Below are 19,955 nucleotides of genomic sequence, written 5' to 3'. Positions count from 1 at the left end.
TTCTCTATTGTGTATCTGGTTGGTCTGGCACAAAGTGTCTGGATGTGATGAACTCCTTGAATGACTGAGACCTAGGGCTTTGAGTTCAAAGCACTAAATGGGTGGAACATTTGTGTAGTTTCCCTTGGGAGGATGTGAGTGTGTAAGTGAGAGAGGGAGGGAACCAGAGATTTGCTGATCTGAAGGGAAGACTGTGGTAAATCCTATTACAGTTCATCAATACTCAATTCCCTACCACGGAAGAGAATTATGTTTGAATTTCTTCTCCACGGAAGAGAATTATGTTTGAATTTCTTCTCTTGTTAGGCCCCAAATTGGCCACATGCATTGCTCTTGACAAAGAAATGTAAATAGAGTTGATGTAGCCAGAACCTTTATATCACAGGGATACTTTGACATTCCCTTTTCTCTTCTATCACTGCAGCCCTCAATGTTCCAGACAGTTCCTCTTCCATAAGCTTGATTTTAATGGGAGGATAAATTCTTTAAGGAGTACCCATGCAAACACCCTCACTGAATAATAAATAAAAGTATACTGTTTCAAACCATTACAATTTTGGTGTTTCCTGTTACATCAGCATAATCTAGCCTATCTGGCTGGATGCATGAGTTATCTCCAAGCTTTAACTATAACAAATACAGCAGCAATGACTTACACATATCCTTTTGAAAATATGTTATGTAGACTTGAGGTTTAAATTCTCAAAAGTGGAATGATTAAGTCAAAGGATATAAACATAGTAATTTTGATGGATATAGCCAAACTGCCCTCCATAACAGTGCTATCAGTTTACATTTATTTACTAGGAGTTGATGAGATGCTTATTTACTCAGACTTGCCAAGAAAATTTGTTATCAAAATTTTGGATCGTCAATTTGGAAAGCTAACATTTTGAAATGAGCAAAACAGTAAATGTTTGTGAAAGAAACTCATCATTTAGAGAAAGCATTTTGTAAAATGAATGTTTAAAATGGTTCTATCGTTATGTGACTTTGAAGCCAATACAGATATGGATCATCAAAAACTTTCTTATCTTTTACAAAATTATAAATGTAGACACTTAGAAACAGAATTTTCTAACGTAGATTAAAATCTTTCATGTGAAGAGTTTCAGTGGGTTTTGTATCTAACTTTAAAAATGTATAACATCTGATTGTCTGGAAAAACTACTGATTTATGAAAGGAAAGGTACATATTTACTAAGCAAATTAAGGTATGAAAGGAGAAACATAATATGATCATATTGCTAGATGTATAAATAGTATTTTATAAGGTTCACTCAGCGTTGAGTTCAAAAACTCAATAAACTAGGAATATAAGGTAATTTCCTTAATCTGATAAATAGTATCTACAAAAAATATTTGGCAGAAATTATACTTAATGGGGAAATATGGCAAACTTTCCACTCGAGATTGGAAATAAGATGAAGATAGTTTGAGACACTTCTATTCAACATTGTATTAAAGATCTTAACCAGTGCTATAAGTCATGACAAAGAAAGAAAGTACATTAGAATTAAAAAGATACAACTCTTCCATTATTAGATAGCATGAATGAATAGAGAAAATCCAAAAAAATGTACAAATATACTATTAGAATTAATAAGTGAATTTACCAAGGTCACTGGATACAAGATCAGTATATAAAAATCAATTGCATGTCTATATTTCAGCAACAAACTATCAGAAATGACATTTTACAAAGTTATCAACTGAGTATGGAAAGTGTTACTATCTTACAACAGATAAAACCCAGCAAACTTCTAGGAATAAACGTAATAAAATATGTATAGTATCTCTACATCAGAATTTTTCAACAGTAGCACTATAAATCTGCCTGAGTGAGAAGCACTACTTTCTCCATATATATATGTTTTCAAATGGCATACTATCAACAAGAAAAATTAAAGTGGGCCTAAATTATAGGGATTTATGATTTTTATTGACTGAATGATTCAATACTATAAAGACGTCAGTCTTACATAAATTCATATATAGCTTTAACGTAATCCCAATAAAATGTCTATCTGTTTTGCACTTTTTTGGAAATTAACAAGTTGGTTTTAAAATTTATATGAAATGCAAAGGAGGGTATTTCAGGAAACAGAAGATGAATTTGGTCTCTGCTGTTATTCTTGCACTCACTAGAGAATGCTTTTTCTCCTCTGACAAAATGAGGGAAAATCCAATTTCCTTTGGCACGATAGTTTGTCAAAATACCTTTATCTCCCTTCTCTGTTATCAGTCTGTAATTCCCTCAGTGGAGTGGTGAGAAACCTCTTTTTTTTTTGGTCTAGGGACCCTTTGCTTGCTTCACCACTTAGTCTAGGGAGTGCGTGGCTGAATTAAAGCTTGCTTAAAGTTTGCCTGTATCACGAAAGCCTGTATTCTTAAAGTGAAAACCTACTTGATCCTATGGGCAAAAGAACCTGCTTGTAGTTCTACCTTTTGGCCAAATAATTAACTTTTAATCAAACTAATACATCTCAGTAAGACCAACTAATTGATGTCTGCTTCCAAGAATCCAAATGACAATTAAAAAAAATTCACAAAAAGCCTGGCCTTCAATCTCGTATTCATATCTAGATGACTCTTTCTTATTCTCAGGAGTGCCTTTCCCATTAATTTTATATTCCATCAAACTCTCAACCTCAACTTGAAATAAATTTCTAGGAAGCTTTGCCAGCCTTTCCATTCTAAGTTAGGTGTAACTCAGGTGTAATTCTCTTCTGTGTAATCTTGGGACCCTACTTATCTATCTCTTATGCAACATTGTACTCTTAACATGGTTATAGGAATTTCAAACTCAATACATGTGTATTCAGTTGGCTAAGCTTCAGAACTAAATAGACTCCAATGTTTCAAAAATGACACAATATCTCAAAAACAATGGAGGTTTACTGATCACTCAAGTAACAGTCCAAGGTAAGTATGTCTGGTTCTCAGATATCACATTCCTGAACTGAGGAATCATCCACTCTTTCTAGGGCAGCATAGCCACTTGCCTTCAATGTCAGAAGAAGAAAGAACATGAAGTATGCACAGGAGGATGTTTTCTCCAGCCCTGTACGGTTATATTCCTTTGCACAGAGCTCAGTAACTTGGCCTGTTTACCTACAAGGGCTTCTGGGAAATGTAGACGAGATATGTGGCTAGCTGTGTTGCCCATATCAAAAGCCTTTACTATAATGTTGAAACCAAATACATTGTCTTTCCTGACACTTCTTCCCTTTCCTGTAGTTCTTATTTCTTTTAGCTTATCTCCCTTCACTCATTCCCTATAGCTATAAGACCAGCTAGCTGTTTGACAGTGCTATCTAGATAACAGGCAAATGTACCTTCTCCCCACTAACCTGCATTTTTCTGAACTAGTTCCCTGGTCTGGATCAACATATTTCTTACATAATCTACAGAATCTATTTCTAAAGTTGAATAACTTGTTTTACCACCATATAATGCTTCTTTATTAAGCACACTTTCCAGAATTTTAGCAATGAGTTTTCAAAAATCCATAAATCTGATATTGACGTTCTCTTAATTGAGTCTCCATCCTATGTGTCCTATTTATATGGGTTCCCATTTCCTAGGGATTAAAATTAAATCCTAGTATTGTGTCCAATTCCTTTCCAAATTAGAATCTGCTATCTCCGTTTTCCCTTTTCTCCTTACCCCTCAAGACTCCAGACATAGGCTACTATTCTCTGTCCCTTGAATAAAACATGCAATTTTAGGACTTGAATTCTTTCCTTCCTCTGCCAAAAATAGCCTTTTCCCTTTTCCTCTCTCTCATTTTCCTTCTTTGCCTTCTTGATATAACTAACCTTAAAGTCATAACTCAAATGTCATATCCTTTCCAGAGCTTCACTTTCTTTATATCCATGGTCTCAATTAATCAATCACTTTTTCCTTTCTGCTTCCACAGGAAATGTTTATAGTTGTTTTATAGCATTTATCACTGTGGACTTGCATTGTCATCATTGGTAAATGTGTCTCTTTCCCTTCACCAAGGATAGGCTGTGAGAGTCTCAATAGTAGTTATAGCATCTTATGTGTCTCCAGCGTGCATACACAAATTACGTATTTGTGGGACTGAATTATAATAATCCAGATACCTGTTTATAAATGTTTTATACACAGACAAAAACATCATTGTGTATTTCCTTTTGATTCTTAAGAATACAGCTTGGAAATAGTTCTTAGAAATTAACATTTTATAAACAAATATAAAAATCCACGTGTGAAAAGGGAAAAGAAAATTTAATACATTAAACGAAACTACCTAAATGAATCTTTTAGAATTGCATTAATCAACTGTTTTAAATGGATATTGCTCATAAATTGCCATAAAGCCATATGACCTAAGACACATGGGCTTTACTAAGAATACACAACGAGTATTTTAAAATTCTATGTAGACATACTTCAGGATATGAATGATCTATATGCCAAGAATACATTTTTTTATGGTTATCAAAGACGGAGAAGAACCTACTAGAAAATATGTGGATGAATAAAAATTTGCCTTTAAAGGGCTTATGCAAGAAAGATAGGTAAGGCAGTTTATCAGCGACTGACAAGTAACTTTTGTCAGAGAACTTTTGTAGATGCCAGAATTAGAGGTCAGAACAACCTTTGCTCAGTGGAGAATGCCAACTTTTGCCTTTCTTCAGACCCTCTCAGCTCCTGCACACAGATGAAGGCTAACTAATCCCTGCCTTAATCAAGGAGTATATATAAAGAGCTCCAACTCTACCAGCTGGTGAGTGTAGAACGCATCTTATTGCCAAAGATCTGTTGTGCGGTATATAGAGCATAAGCCTTGATCATCCACTTGGTCCCTGAGAATCAACTTGCACAACCCTCTGCCCCAATGCCTTGGCCTGGGGTTGTGCCTCAGCAACTCTGCAGTTGTCTGCTGTAGCTGAAGCCTTCCTTATCTAGAACTTCAGCTTTATTGTTGCAGCTCTGCTACTTAAACACTGTCTGAAGCCGTATCCTCCAGGGCGATGAATCATTTCCTCTACTCCCCAGTACTAATTAGGATCTTACAGTGATAAGCTTTCCACCTCAGACCTATTATTCCCTATTACCTTCTTTCTAGGCTCTCTTGCCTATGGTCTAGATTTTGGTTTGGATCTCAACTTGTGACTTGATCAAATCAGAGAAGACTGACTCTTTAGTCACTAAGCTTTGGATAGCATGATTCACCCTTCCCATCGTCTTTCTGAAAGGACTAATCCTACAAACGGGTCCCTTTCCCTAGCTTGCCCTCTGATATTATCTGCCTGCCTCTCGCCTAGTTGAGATGATCTCAGTGTAAGTTTCTGATCTAATTTTGTCTTAGTTACTACAGAACATTGTGATTTCTGTTTGCAGCAATCACTGTCCTATCTGCAAATTGGCATAATCAGTCCCTTGATTCCTCTTAGGCCAGTGACCTAAGTGTTTCAGCTGGTGCATAATCACACTACCTCTTGCAAGTCTCCACACAGCATACGTAGACATATTTATTAGCTTTCCTTCCTTCTTCTGTAGCAGAGGTGAGACTGTCTGTTATTCTGACATGTTTCATGTCTTATTAAGCTTGTAGCTTTCTTTTCTCCTTCTCATTCTACTCTTTCAGTCTCAGTCAGCTTCCTTTCTTGTAAAAGTGGGATAATCATGTCTTTTATTTTGTTGTGAGAATTTTAAAACAGTCTCCATGTAAAGGGCTTGTTATAAGACTCAGCACATATTAAAGGCTTAGTAAATGTTAGTTATGATTATGATAAGCATTTAAAATGTTTGTTAAGTAAGTGAGACCAAATAGGAAATCATTAGAGTAGAAAAACAATTCAAGGGAAATCTTTGTCTAGGGAATACAAACAGCAAGACTATCCATGTACCATAAAATCTAGTAAGATATTTTAATGTAATGATACTTAAGGGCTAGAGAGAAGTTATCAGAAAAACATTGTATTATTTGTTTCTGTTAGCAAGATATTAGAAACATCAAAACAAAAATGTAAAGGAAAAAGTTTCAACAGTGTAAAATATAGTAAAGTTGGTAATTAAAGTAATAATTATATGATTAATGTCAGCATCATGATACTGTAAGACATTCCTTCTTTTAGTTCCTCATTTTCAGCAAAGAATTAGACATCACCCATGAACTAATGTGCTTTTGTGGGAGTTGTGGGATCTGGCACCATGTGCCAAGGGACCCAGGGGGAATCTTGCCATCTGTGCATCCAGTAATAAGTAGACAGACCTCAGTATGGGCAGTGGAACCAGTAGAGTAGCAGCAAACTTGCCCCAAACCCCCTCGCCACAGCTGGAAAAAAACTTCTAGAGTGCTGACCTGGGCAGTTACCCATAGATATGAGAGAAATTTCAGAAGTCCAGCCTTCCTGAGAGGAGATTCCAGCACGTCATCAACACACACACACAAATACAGGTTTAGATGTGGTAGAGATGGTAAGAAGAACTTCACCAGTGCTCACCCTCCCCCACCCTAAAAGCAACATTGCGCTAGGCTGAACTATCAGGTGGCAGTGACCTCTCCCTCAGGGGAAAAGGAGAGTAGTGAGTGAGTGAGTTAGTGCCTGGCTGCCCCAGTGGTGCAGGACACAGTTGGAGAAAACCATTTCGCTTCTTTCTAGCATCACCCAAAGTACTGAGCTGGGGCTGCCATAACTGTCTGTACGGAGGAGATCAGGAAAGACGCAGATGAGAATAACAAAGGGCATTAGAAAGACACAGTGCCTGCTGAATGCACTCAGCAGGAAGTCTACCCACAAGCCTTTGGGAGTACCACAAAGGGTGATAACCCTACCAGGTCAGCAGGCACCCCTAACACCCCAAGTGCTACCCACACTTCCCCTGACCCTGCAGCCAGCTTCCTGTGGGTCTCCCAAAAGAAAGGGTGAGAGAAACCTCCAGCAGATGGGGAATATGATCAGAAAACAGGCCGTGGTCTGTGGGCAAGGAAGAAACTACAAACTTGAGATATAGCGCTACCTTCTGGAAAACAAAAGAGAAGCTTCTAGTTGCCATTCTGGTGTTTTAGAAACCAGAGAAGTCATAAAAGCTTATGAATTCTACTTAAAAATATTAAAATTCCTAAAAGCTTAAGAATTCTTCAAGAGGGAGCAATAAGAGTAGAACAGGTATAGCCATTCAAAGGCAGAGAAAACCCCGGATAATAACAGCATCCATGAACAGAATACTGCATGTGAAGGCAACTAGCAAAGAGGTGCTGCTACCTGTAATGTGAAAGCAGCAAGGCAAGTCTACGAGGAACATGAAAAGTCAATGAAATATGTCATCATCAAAAGAAAATAATTCTCCAATAACTGAGCTCAAAGGCAAGGACTTTTATGATCTAGCTGAAAAGAATTCAAAATAGCTATTTTAAAGAAACTCCTTGACTGAAGAAAGACTATGTAAATTATGGGAGTCATCAAAAGGTCAAATATTAAAATAGTTGGGGTTCCAGAAGGAGAAGAGAAGAGCAGGAGAAGATGATAGAAAGTTTATTTAAAGAAAAATTGTGGAGGGAGCTGGCCTGGTGGCACAGCAGTTAAGTTGCATGCTCTGCTTCCGCATCCTGGGGTTCTCCGGTTTGGATCCCAGGCACAGATCTATGCACTACTTATCAAGCCATGCTGTGGCAGGCATCCAACATATAAAATAGAGGAAGTTGGGCACAGATGTTAGCTCAGGGCCAATCTTCCTCAGCAAAAAGAGGAGGATTGGTGGCAGATGTTAGCTCAGGGCTAATCATCCTCAACAAAAAAAGGAAAAATTTATGAGAATGTTCCAAACATGAATGGAGAATTGCGCATTCAAGTTCTCGAAACTAATAGAACATCCTATTATCTCAATACATAAAGACCTTTCTCAAGACAAATTATAAAGAAACCATCAAAAATCAAAGATAAAGAGAATGCTAAAATCAGCCAGGGAAAAAAAGAGTCTAGTCTACAAAGGAAACCCATTAAGCTATCAAATTTCTCATCAGAAACCCTACAGCACAGGAGAGAGTGAAATGACATCCGTAGTGTTGACAGAAAAACGTGGCTCACCAAGAATACTCTATCGAGCAAGTAATTCTCTAGATTTGGAGAAGAAATAAAGACTTTCCTAAACAAATAAAAACTGAAGGAGTTCATCACCACTACACTTGCTTTTCAAGAAATACTGAAAGGAGTTCTTCAAGCTGGAATTAAAAGAGGGAATCAGTGATAAAAAAACATGAAAGGATACAATACGTTGATAATGGTAGACATAGAGTCAGACTAGGAAACTCTAATTCTGTAATAGGATGATTTGTTAACCATTTAACTACAGTCTAAAGGCCAAAAGAAAAAGAGTATTAAAAATAATGATAGCCACTATAATTTATGAATGAATATACAATATAAAAAGAGCTAAATAATGACATCAAAAATATAAAAAGGGAGAGTAAAAAGGTGAAGCTTTTGTAGATGATCCAAGTTAAGTTGCTATTAGCTTAAAATGGACTATTTTATCTATGAGATGTATTATATAAGCTCATGATAACCACAAAGCAAAAATCTCAAGTGGAAGAACAAGAAATGAAGATGAAACAGAGCATTCTGCCATGGAAAATCCCCAAATTACAAAGGTGGTCAGAAACACAGAGATTAAAAAATGGAAATACAGAAAAAAAAACACCAGAAAAGAAAGCAATTAATAAGATGGCATCAATAAGTCCTTACCTACTAATAATGACTTAAAATGTAATGGATTGCATTCACTCATCAAAAGGCACAGAGAGGCTATATGGCTAAAAAAATACCCAAATATATGCTGCATACAAGACACTTACTACAGTTTTAAGGAAGCACATAGGCTCAAAGTTAAGGGATGGATAAAGATATTCCATGCAAGTGGAAAGCAAAACAAAGAGGGGATAGCTATACTTATTTCAGACAAATAGACTTTAAGCCAAAAATAGCAACCAGAGAAAAAGAAAGTCACTGTATAATGATAAAAGGATCAATTCATCAAGAAGATATAACAATTATAAATGTATACACATCAACATCAGAGAACCTAAGTTTATTAAGCAAATTCTAACAGATCTGAAGGGAGAAATAGGCAACAATATAATAATAGTAGGGGACTTCAACACCCCACTTTCAGCAATGGATAGATCACCCAGACAGAAAAATCAACAAAGAAATATAGGACTTGAATCATACATTAGACCAAATAGGCCTAACAGACAATTAAAGAATATTCCCTTTAACAGTAGCAGCATTCATATTCTTCTCAAGTGCACACGGGATGTTCTCTAGGATAGACTATATGATAGGAGACACAAAAAAATCTTTTTTTTGAGAGCAAATTTGAGAAAGTTGAAAGTTGAAGTCATATCAAGTATCTTTTCCAACCACAAAAGTATGAAACTAGAAATCAACAGAAGGAAAGCTGGAAAATCTATAAATATGTGGAAGTTAAACAACAGACTCTTGACCAACCAATAGCTGAAAGAAGAGATCAAAAGGGAATTCAAAAACTATATTGAGATAAATGCAAAGGGAAACACAATATATCAAAATCTGTGGGCTGCTGCAAAAGCCATTCTGAGAGCAATGTTTATGGCAATAAATGCACATATTAAAAAAATAGAAATATCTCAAATATACAGCCTACTTTACAACTTAGAGAATTAGAAAAAGAAGAACAAACTAATCCCAGAGCTGAAATCATTGAAATAGAGATGAGAAAAACAATAAAAAAAAATCAAACTAAAAGCTGGTTTTCTGAAAAGACAAAATTGACAAACCTTTAGCTAGACTAAGAAAAAAAAGAGAAGACTCAAAACCGTAAATGAAAAAAGAGACATTACAACTGATACCACAGAAATACAAAGGATCATAAGAGACTATATGAACAATTATATGTCAACGAATTGGATAACATAGAAGAAATGGATAAATTCCTAGAAACGTACACTCTACCAAGACTGAATTGGGAAGAAATAGAAAATCTGAAGAGACCAATAATGAGTAAGGATATTGAATCAGTAATCAAAAACCTCCCAACGCAGAAAACCCAGGACCAGATGATTTTCTTGGCAAATTCTAGCAAATACTTAAAGAATAATTAATGCTAATCCTTTTCAAACTCTTTTGCACTTCCAAACTCATTTTACAAGTTCGGGATTACACTGTTATCAAATCAAAATAAGGACACTGCAATAAAAGAATACTATAGACCCATATACCTAATACACATAGATGCAAAAATTCTCAATAAAACATTAGCAAACAAAATTCAAAAGCACATTAAAAGGATCATTCACCATGATCAAGTGGGATTTATTTTGGGGATGCAGGGATGGTTCAACATATGCAAATCAATAAATGCAATACACCACATTAATAAAATGAAAGATAAAAATCATATGATGATCTCAATTGATGCAGAAAAAGCATTTGACAAAATACAATGTCCTTTCATGATAAAACTCTCAACAAACTGGGTATAAAGGGAACGTACCTCAACAAAATAATGGCTGTATATGATAGGCCCACAGTTAGCATTGTACTCAATGGTGCGAAATTGAAAACTTTTCTTCTAAGATGAGGAATAAGACAAGGATACCTACTCTCATCACTCTTATTCAACAGAGTACTGGTAGTACTAGTCATAGCAATTAGGCAAGACAAAGAAATAAAAGGCAGCCAAATCAGAATAGAAGAAATAAAATTGTCTTTATTTGCAGATAATATGATCTTATATATGGGGTACCCTAAAGATTCAACCAAGAAACTGTTGGAACTAATCAACAAATTCAGTAAAGTTGTAAGACAGAAAGTCAACATACAGAAATCAGATGCATTTCTATACACTAACAAAGAACCTGAAAAATGGATGAAGAAAACTATCCCATCCACAATTGCATCAACAATAGACTACCCAGGAATACATTTAACCAGGGAAATGAAAAAATTGTACAATGAAAACTGCAAGACTTTGGTGAAAGAAATTGCAGGAGACACAAACAAATGGAAAGATATCTCATGTTTATGAATTGGAAGAATTAACATTATTAAAATGGCCATACTACACACAACCATCTATAGGTTCAATGCAATCCCCAACAAAATTCCAATGCCATTCTTCACAGAAATAGGAAAAACAATCCTTGAAAATTGTATGGAAACAGAAAAGAGTAGCCAAAGCAACAATGAGAACTAAGAACAAAGCTGGAGGCATCACTCTTTCTGATGTCAAACTATACTACAAGGCTATAGTAATCCAAACAGTATGGTCCTAGCATAAAAATAGACACATAGACCAATGGAACGCAATTGAGAACCCAGAAAAAAACTCATACATTTATGGTCAACTAATATTTAATAAAAGAGTCAAGAGCACTCAATGGGTAAAGAATAGTCTCTTCAACAAATAGTGCTGGAAAAACTGGATAACCACATGGAGAAAAATGAAAATGGACCCCTATCTTACACAATTCACAAAAAAAGAGCTTGAAATATATGTAAGACTTTAACATAAGACCTGATACCATAAAAGTACTAAAAGAATTCATAGGGAAGAAGCTCCTTGACATTTGTCTTGGCAGTGATTTTTTAGATATGACACTAAAAGCACAAGAAACAAAAGCAAAAATCAAGTGGGACTACATCAAACTGAAAAGCTTCAGCACAACAAAAGAAATAATAAAAAAATAAATAAAAAGGCAACTTACAGAATGGAATAAAGCACTTCAGACCACGTATTGGATAAGGGGTTAATATCTAAAATATATAAAGAAGTCATACAATTTAATAGAAAAAAACAAACAATTGAATGAAAAATGGGCAGAGGAGCTAATTAGACATTTTTCTGGAGAAGACGTCCAAAGGGGAAACGGCCACATGAAAAGATGCTCAACATCACTAATCATCACAGAAATGCAAATCAAAACCACAATGAGATGTCACTTCCCACCTGTTATAACGATTATCATCAAGACAAGAGATGATAAGAGTTGGCAAGGATGTGGAGAAAAAGGAATCCTTGTACACTGTTGATGGGAATATAAATTGGTTCAACTACTATGGAAAACAATATAAAGGGGTTCCTCAAAAATTTAAAAATAGAATTACCATATGATCCAGCAATTCCTCTTCTGGGTATATACACAAAGGAAATGAAAACAGAATAATGAAGAGATATATGCACTCTCATGTTTATTGCACTGTTATTTACAATAGTAAAGATATAGAAACAACCTAAGTGTCCATCAATGGATGCATGGATAAAGAAGATGTGATATCTATATATATATATACGTATATATGTATATGTAATTAATGTGTATATATTTATATACACACATGCACACAGACAATGGAATATTATTCAGCCATGAGAAAGGACATCCTGTCATTTGTGACAAGATGGATGAACCTCGAGCGCATTATGCTAAGTGAGATAAGTCAGATAGAGAAAGACAAATACTGTATAGTCTCACTTATATATGAAATCTGAAAAAGCCAAATTCATAAAAACAGAGAGTAGAATTGTGGTTACCAGGTGCTGGAGGGTGGGGGAATTGGGAAGATATTGTTTAAGGTACAAATTTGCAACCAATAGGTGAATGAGTCTTGGAAATATAATGAACAGCGTAGTGGTTATAGACAACAATATTGCATTATAAACGTCAAAGTTGCTAAGAGACTAGATCTTAATTGTTTCCACCACAAAAACAAAATGATAATTATGTGACACAATAGAGGTGTTAGCAAACACTAAGGTGGTAATCATATTGTAATATAGAAACGTATCAAATCAACACATCGTACATCTTAAACCTACAGGATGTCATATGTCAATTATGTCTCAATTTTTTTAAAAAAGCAAAAGAAAACATTAAAAAAAGTAATAAATTATACCAGCTCAATACACTCTAGACCAGCCTGCTTAATATAACTTTCTTTTCTGATGAAAATGTTCTTGGTCTGTAAGACCTGTGGCAGTAGTCACCAGAAGGAATTGAGTCTTTGGATTATGGCTAGTGGCACTAAGGACATCATAAGTTTTAATTTTAGATTTTAATTATTTAGTAAAGAGTAGCGAGTAGAAAGCAATAGAGAGTTGATGTGTCATTTCCACAACTGGGTAGCTGACAGATTTAGAAATAGTATAGAATTTTAAAATATAAAATCTAGGCAAAAGACAGCATAGTTTCTGAAGGAGAAATGTGGGTAACATTTGCTGTGTTAGAATATAATCTCTCTATATATAATAGATATGTTAGTTTATATTTTGTTTAATTTTTTTCAAAATTGCTGAAGAGTTTTCATATTCAAAGATCCAAGAATTTTGAATTATCATGCAGTTATGATACTATTTTCAATGATCTAGAAATTAATGATGTCTGAACATCCAGTGACATTTTTTTTTCACTTTCCTAGGCCTCCATATTTATATTCCATTGACATGTGTAGGGTGTTCATTTTCACAAAATTTAAAAAAATTAACTCTATCCATGACCTCCACCATTAACACTTATAAATTATTTCCTGTCTACAAATTCTGAATGCCTCAATGCCTATTGTAGATAAAAAACACCCCCAGAATAATATGCTCTCATCTTGTGTTTGCATTACCAAGCCTTAAGCCCAATCTTTTTTTGTTTCCTCTAGTTACTTTCTACTATGCCTTTTGGAACTTCTTATCAAGCTCGTCAATTTAAGTAATTGGATATTTATATTCTGTTAATCTGTAGGTATTAGTAGGGATTAAAGCTACTCTTAGAGAAAATAATCTTCTTAGAATGGTCTGTTAATATACAATTACATTCTTAATTATATTAACGTAATAAAAGGGATCTAGATCTCCAAATCCTTTATTTCCTTAGAATATATTTTATAAACTATTGGTGCACTAATGGAAGGATTTTTTTTTAATTCGTCAAAATTTGCAGTTAACAAAGTACTCCGTTCTCTGTTGACATTGTAGCACAGAAACTTTCCACTCGTTATTGAAAATTCAATTTGATTTCTCACAAGAGCATTGTGTTGATATTTAGACTGTATCAACAAGACTGAAATGTTAGATCTATAATTTATATTTGATTTGTGACATTTCTCTAATTCATTAATTTTTCCATTAAATCATTTTTTTCCTCTAGGCTTCTTCCTTTTTTTTTTTAAGAGACCATTTATTTTTTACTTTTCAATCATTTATAGTTTTCTAATTTCATAGTTCAGAATACAAGAGCTCATTTGTATTTCACAAATTTGTATATTTCTGATTCTTCTGAAAACAGCTAATTAACAGTAAAATCTAATTAGATGAAAAGAAAATTGGCAGCTATGATACACTATATATTTCAGATTTGCAAAAAGCATAACTTTTTTTAATATTAAGATCATGGATTAAGTTTTTGGTGACTTTATCATGAATAGAAAAGATTTGTTCTGTCTTTCGTTTACCAAAAATAAAACTATATGCATGCCTACATTGTGTCTGGAGAGTTGCACACATTTCTCTAAAGAATCTAAATACTGACCCAAGCCAGAGAGGCAAAGATTGAAGCAGGCACAGCTTTATTCAGCTATACTGCACAACTGCTTCTATTCAGTTTCATCTAACATTCCATAAAAAGTATTTTGGCCAAACATAAACAGATTACATTTAGTTACATTCATTATTTCTTTAATCTCTGAAGTGATTGGTTGTTTCAAGTTTATCCATTTATTAGTATACATGTATGACTATTTAGACATTCATCCTTGCTCCTCTCCAGACTCACCTGCACTTGAATAATAGTGTAGCCCAGAAAAGCCTGTCTTTCTGTGTAGTTATCATGCTCATCTAATTATATGGAAATTCATCCATGAGGTTCCAACTTAGTGAAATAAATGAGAACATATGGAAACACAGGTCTTTGGTTCTTCATGACTGAATTGTATCTACATCATGCATTAATTGTACAAAGAAACTTTTACACCATACTAGAAACTTAAGCCTAAAGCTTGTATGAAATCCTGTATCAGGTGGGCCTACTTTTTATCTACAGGAATTATCTTCACTGTAAATATAATACTGGAAGAAATGATGTGGAGGGCATCTCACAGAGACATAATTTTATAAGTTAAATGTAACAAATACACAAAACTTCCATGAAACAGCAATGAATTCATAAGCATTCATTTTTCTTTTTATTTTGCTACAGGGTAATATTACAGTACTTTCATCAAGACACAAAAGAAGTTGGTTGTGGAAAAATATTGACATATGAGGACCCAGCTTCCCCATACCCTCACAAAGATCATTATTGTATACCTATCCACAAACAAAAACAGCTCTGGAAGATCTCTAGAGACCACTTGGAAAAATTCAACATCATGAAACAAAAAAAAAAAATGAGAATAATCACATAAGAAGACTAAAAAGACAACTTCATCTTGCCTCCATCATCACATCTTCCAAGATGGAATTGTTCAGTGATGAAAAGTAACTTCCCAGCTGGAAAAAGTTCCTCTTGCCAGGAACTTTCCATTTGCTATAACATCAAAAACAGTAAAATACCTAGAATAGGGGGACATCCCAGTGGCATAGTAGTTAAGTTTGTGTGCTCTGCTTTGGTGGCCTGAGGTTTACAGGTTCAGATCCTGGGCACAGATCTAGCACTGCTCATCAAGCCACACTGTGTTGGTATCCCACATGAAATAGAGGGAGATTGGCACAGATGTCAGCTCAGTGACAATCTTCCTCACACACACACACACACACACACACAATACCTAGAATAAATTTAACCAAGGCAGCGAAAGAACTATATATTGAAAACTACATTACTTTGATGAAAGAACTAGAAAAATGCTCAAATGGAAAGATATCTCTTGTTCATGGATTGGAATAATTAATATTTTTTAAATGTCCACGCTACAGAAGCCATCTATAGACTCAATGTAGTCTCTATCAAAATTCCAATGGCATTTTTTACAGAAATAAAAAAAAAATCATAAAAGTTGTATGGGCCACAAATGACCCCAAATAGTGAAATCAATCCTGAGAACGAAGAACAAAGCTGGAAGCATCACACTTTCTGATTTCAAACTATACTACAAAGCTATAGTAATCCAAACATTATGACACTGGAATAAAAATAGACACATATTCCAATGGAACAGAATTGAGAGCCCAGGATCAACTAGTATTTTGCAAGGGAGATAAGAACCTTCAATGGGGAAGAGATAATCTCTTCAGCAAATAAATGGTGCTGGGAAAACTGGCTAACCACATGCAGAGGACTGAAATTGGACCCCTAGCTTAAACCACTCAGACAAATAACCTCAAAATGAATTAAAGACAAATTTAAATCCTGAAACCACAAAACTCCTAAAAGAAAACATAGGGAAAATGTTCCTTGACATTGGTATCAACAGCAACTGCCTGAATATGACACTAAAAGCAAAAGCAACAAAAGCAAAAATAAATAAGTGGGATTACATCAAAATAAAAAGCTTCTTCACAGCAAAAGAAACAATCTGCAAAATAAAAAGGCAACCTATCAAATGCGAGAATATATTGGCAAAACATATATTTGATAAAGGGTTAATATCCAAAATATAAAGAACTCATACTCGTAAAGAAACTCAATAGCAAAAATCCTGATAACCCATTAAAAAATGGGCAGGGGAACTAAATAGACATTTTTCCAAAGAAGACATACAAATGGCCAACAGCTACATGAAAAGATGCTCAGTATCACTAATCATAAGGGAAATGCTAATCAAAATCACAATGAGATATCACCTCACACCTGTTACAATGGGTATTCTCAAAAAGAGTAGCGATAACAGGTGTTAGAAAGGCTATGAAGAAAAGGCAACCCTTTTGTACTGATGGTGGGAATGAAAACTGGTATAGCTACTATGGAGAACAGTACAGAGGGTCCTCAAAAAATTAAAAATAGAACTACCATATGATCCAGCAGTCTCAGTTTTGGGTATATATCCAAAGGAAATAAAACCAGTATCTCAAAGAGATATCTGCATTCTGATCTACAGCATTATTCACAATAGCCAAGATATGGAAACAACTTAAGTGTCTGTCAATAGATGAATGGATAAAGATGTGGTGTGTGTGTCTATATATATATACATCTATATAGATATATATAGACACACACACAATGGAATATTATTCAGCCATGAAAAAGAAGGAAATCCTGCTGCTTGCAACAGCTTGGATGGACCTTGAGGGCATTATGCTGAGTGAAATAAGCCCGACAAAGACAAATACTGCATGATATAACTTATATGTTGAATCTAAAAAAGCTGAACTCATAGAAACAGAGACTAGAATGACAGTTGCCAGGGCCTTGGGGATGGGGGAAATGAGGAGGTGTCAGTCAAAGTGTACAGACTTCCATTTATGAGATGAATAACTTCTAGGGATCTAATTTTCAGCATAGTTGTTAGAGCTAATAATATTGTATTATATATTTGAATGTTCCTAAGAAAGTGGATCTTAAATGTTCTTGCTACAAAAAGAAATGATAACTATGTGATGGGATGGAGGTGTTAGCTAATGCTATGGTGGTAATCATTTGCAATATATAAATGTATCAAATCAACACTTGGTACATCTTAAACTTACAAAAAGGTTACATGTTGTGATTATATCACAAGATAGTTAGGGAGGAAAGACCAAAAAAAGGGCAAAGAAAAACATAGACCATAATTTCTCAGTGAGATCTACTACTGTCAAATATTAGAAATCTACACTTTTCCAAAGTAATTTCAAACTTACAGAAAAATTTCAAGGAAAGGCTATGAAATTCTGTGGCCTGCAACTGGACTTCCTATTTTTGTTAAGATTTTCCCATACATTTCATCTTTCCATATACATAATTGAATATTTTTCTCTGAATCATTGGAGAATAAGTTGCAGATAAGACATCTTATTATCCCAATAAGTTGTATACTTCCTAAGAAAAAGGTCATTCTCTTTCATAACCAGCATGCCATGATCAAAATCAGAAAATTATCATTGATATTAAACTATCATCCAAACTATAGATTTTATTATCATTAAACCAAACCCATCCCAATAATGTCAAATTAGAGCAAAAAAAGAGAAAAATTATTGTGGCCCGGGATCTATGATTCACTTACTGTCATGCTGCTTTAGTCTCCTTTAATCTAGAGAAGTTCTTCAGTCTTTGTCTTTCACATCTCTGACAGTTTTGAAGAGACAGCCAGTTGTTTTGTAGAATGTCCCATAATTAGGTTTGTTTAATATTCCCTCATGTTCAGATTCAAGTGATTCACATTTGGCAGAATTATCACAGAAGTGGTGTCATTTTCAGTGCATCTTGTTAGGAGGCATATATCCTGTCTTAATCCTGTTTATGACAACTTTAATCACATGTTTAAGGTGGTGTCTGCCAAGTGTTTCTATTTTTGCTTTTGTAATTTTTAAGCATTTCTTGGGGGAGATATTTTGAAACTGTATCTTGTTGCTCATCAAACTTTCACCCATTAGTTTTAGCATTAATTTATGATCCTTTTCTCAATCAGTGTGTTGATTGCCAAAATGTAATTTTCTAACTGTATCACTTCTTCTACATTTATAAGTTGTAATTCCACTGGGGAGAGGTGGGGGAGAGGGAGAGAGAATATACACAGACTCAATAACTAGAATTCAATATTTGTTTAAATACTTTTTAATCTTTGGTCTTAGGATAGTCAAAAACTGTATTCCAAATATACCTGTGTGCAAAGTTCTACTTCTGGTTAGGATGTAGAATGTTGCGAAAGATTCCACATTACTAAATGTCAAATCTGAGTAACTTATGCAATCAAATGCTTTTAAAGCTCATTAGCAAGCTAAGGACACAAAAGAATAAGTTGAACTGAATTTCAAAGAAATAAGACCTAATGAGGCGAGATGGAGCACATAAACTGTGTCTCTATTAAACAAAGCAGAAGAGGAAGATATAAGACATAAAAGAAAGTAGAAGAAAAAAATTAATAATTCCTTAAAGGTCAAGTGTGAGCTTTCCTGACACTTGAGAATCAGTGGGAGTTCTAGACACAAGAGGAGTTAGCACCTACTTGACAGTTTTTGGTGGGGCCTGACAAGGAAGATTAGGGACAGAAAAGAGACTTAAGTGCATGCCTTAGTGATATAGACATACAGATAGTGATTGGGTGCTGTTGGTTGATAAGCCAGAGCTTACTTGGTGTCCTGGACCTTTCTCTCATATGAAGTAAAAAATGACTATTGCTGAGGGAGTGGCAACAAACTCTCCTTCCCTCTCCCTCCTCCTCCTCTTACTTGGGGGCAAATATAAGCCAAAGACTCCACTGTGTAAAGATCTAGAAGCTATTTGTACCTAGGATTCTCTGAGGATAGGATGCAGAATTCTGCTATCCTGAAGAAAGAGCAGAGAACTCTTATGCCCAAAGTTCTGCACAGGGAAAAAGGTAGGAATGTTGGGCAAACTTTATGGCTGGGGGTCAGGTGCACACAGTATGGGGAAGCGTGAAGAAACCGCAGGGGAATTGAGGAAAATTCCCTTATTCTCATACTGAACCTGTTCATGAACCAAATACGAAGCAATGGTAGTCTACCTCTGGGAGAGACTTAAGAGCACGGACAACTTCTTTGGGTCAGAAATTCTGAGCCTACTGAAAACTGAGGTTTGATCAGAAACAGAAAGAAAAATATTCCTGTATCCCAAAACTCACACTAATCATAGAGTAGCACTGTTGGAGAAATTTGAAATGTGTCATTGTGAAAGAAACCCTCATGAAAACAAACCAACTAGTGACTAGATGAACTCAACCCTACACACTGATGTATGGGCCTAAAGAAGAAGAAGCAGGCCTATTTATGTATGTAAATATTATTTAACTCAGTCTCTGTCTTTCTTTTAATTAAAATGCCTAGAGTTTATTCCAAAATTTGAGACA

Source organism: Equus przewalskii, chromosome 4 (genome assembly GCF_037783145.1).
Source record: "Equus przewalskii isolate Varuska chromosome 4, EquPr2, whole genome shotgun sequence".
NCBI classification, from domain to species: Eukaryota; Metazoa; Chordata; class Mammalia; order Perissodactyla; family Equidae; genus Equus; species Equus przewalskii.
This window is presented reverse-complemented; position numbering follows the sequence as displayed.